Source organism: Bison bison, unplaced genomic scaffold, assembly GCF_000754665.1.
Source record: "Bison bison bison isolate TAMUID 2011002044 unplaced genomic scaffold, Bison_UMD1.0 scf7180017864303, whole genome shotgun sequence".
In the NCBI taxonomy this organism is placed as follows: domain Eukaryota; kingdom Metazoa; phylum Chordata; class Mammalia; order Artiodactyla; family Bovidae; genus Bison; species Bison bison.
The window spans coordinates 2149579-2152020 of record NW_011494875.1 but is presented as its reverse complement, the minus strand read 5'-3'; the positions used below and the strand labels follow the sequence as shown (position 1 = coordinate 2152020).

Sequence of the window (2442 nt, the reverse complement as noted above, 5' to 3'; positions counted from 1 at the left end):
GGAGTCGGACACGACTGAGCGCTTCACTTTCACGCATTGGAGAAGGAAATGGCAACCCACTCCAGTGTTCTTGCCTGGAGAATCCCAGGGACGGGGAGCCTGGTGGGCTGCCGTCTATGAGGTCACACAGAGTCGGACACGACTGAAACGACTTAGCAGCAGCAGCAGCAGAGTACTGTAAGTGAAACAGGATGTTCCTCCAGAGACTAATTTGGCATTTTCAGTAATGAATATGACAGTCATGGTGTAGCTGAAACCACGCTTTTTTTCTTCACAAAATAAAATTTAATGCCGAGAAGCTAAATTTAAAATTTTACCACACCAAAACTCTTTTGCTTCTATTACCAAAAAAAATTTTAGCTTCAAATAAATTGATAGCTATTACAAATGACAAGAAATATGTGAGAAAGATGGATGTTTTAGGTAATAGAATGCATTTTTATGTGCCTCAGTCTTTTCGTCAACCGGAAGAAAGGCCCTGAACTTTACACTGCCTTGTACTACATTTATAACTGAAAGAAGATGGTGATAATTTATATTACCCCCAACAATCAAATTTCAGTGACAAAAATCTGGAAGCAACTCAGAATGAATAAATGATGGTATTTTTCATGCAATGAAATAGCACTTAGCCATTTCTTTAAAAGGAGCTATTGGTACCTACAACATGAATGCATCTCAGAAACACTGTGCTGAAAAAAAGAAAAAAAGTGACACACAAAAGAATATGTGCTGTGTGGTTTTATTTCTATGAAGTTTTTTAAAAAGGCAAAATGAATTTTGGAGCAAAGAAAGAAGAAAACAATCAGAACAGATGTTGTTTCCTGGAGTGAGATGGAGGTAGGAATCAACTGAGAAAAGATCTGAGGCATCTTCCTGGGGTCCTAGAAATTATCTCAGTAAAGGATGGACTATACAAAACACGTGTTTCCCAGGTGGCCAGTGGTCAGGAACCCACCTGCCAATGCAGGAGAAGTGGGTTCGATCTCTGGGTTGGGAAGATCCCCTGGAGGAGGGCACGGCAACCCACTCCAGGATTCTTGCCTGGAGAATCCCATGGACAAAGGAGCCTTGAGGGCCACAGTTCACCGGGTTGCAGAGTCAGGCATGACTGAAGCGACTTCGTGTGCGTGCATGCAAAACCCATCAAACAGTATTTATGATATTGTGTATTTCACTTTATGTAAAATCTACCTTTAAAAAATCACAAATAGTAAAGTCCAATTAATGGCATGCATGCTGATAGCGATGAAGTGTACTGATGTTCATCAAATAACCTCGAATAGCCAAAGCAATCTTGAGAAAGAAGAATGGAACTGGAGGAAGCAACCTACCTGACTTCAGGCTCTACTACAAAGCCACAGTTATCAAGACAGTATGGTACTGGCACAAAGACAGAAATATAGATCAATGGAATAAAATAGAAAGCCCAGAGATAAATCCACGCACATATGGACACCTTATTTTTGACAAAGGAGGCAAGAATATACAATGGATTAAAGACAATCTCTTTAACAAGTGGTGCTGGGAAAACTGGTCAACCACTTGTAAAAGAATGAAACTAGAACACTTTCTAACACCATACACAAAAATAAACTCAAAATGGATTAAAGATCTAAATGTAAGACCAGAAACTATAAAACTCCTAGAGGAGAACATAGGCAAAACACTCTCTGACATACATCACAGCAGGATCCTCTATGACCTACCTCCCAGAATATTGGAAATAAAAGCAAAAATAAACAAATGGGACCTAATTAACCTTAAAAGCTTCTGCACATCAAAGGAAACTATTAGCAAGGTGAAAAGACAGCCTTCAGAATGGGAGAAAATAATAGCAAATGAAGCAACCGACAAACAACTAATCTCAAAAATATACAAGCAACTCCTACAGCTCACCTCCAGAAAAATAAATGACCCAATCAAAAAATGGGCCAAAGAACTAAATAGACATTTCTCCAAAGAAGACATACAGATGGCTAACAAACACATGAAAAGATGCTCAACATCACTCATTATCAGAGAAATGCATTTCAAAACCACTATGAGGTACCATTTCACACCAGTCAGAATGGCTGCGATGCAAAAGTCTACAAATAATAAATCCTGGAGAGGGTGTGGAGAAAAGGGAACCCTCTTACACTGTTGGTGGGAATGCAAACTAGTACAGCCACTATGGAGAACAGTGTGGAGATTCCTTAAAAAACTGGAAATAGAACTGCTTTATGATCCAGCAATCCCACTGCTGGGCATACACACTGAGGAAACCAGAAGGGAAAGAGACACGTGTACCCCAATGTTCATTGCAGCACTGTTTATAATAGCCAGGACATGGAAGCAACCTAGATGTCCATCAGCAGACGAATGGATAAGAAAGCTATGGTACATATACACAATGGAGTATTACTCAGCCATTAAAAAGAAAACATTTGAATCAGTTGT

General features: G+C 39.6%; 1 protein-coding gene across 4 annotated transcripts in view; it reads right to left on the bottom strand.

Annotated features, from left to right (window-relative positions):
* Nucleotides 1-2442, bottom strand: part of PHACTR2 (phosphatase and actin regulator 2) — a 146863-nt gene that overhangs the window by 104317 nt on the left and 40104 nt on the right. The gene's annotated exons all lie outside the window — the stretch shown is intronic.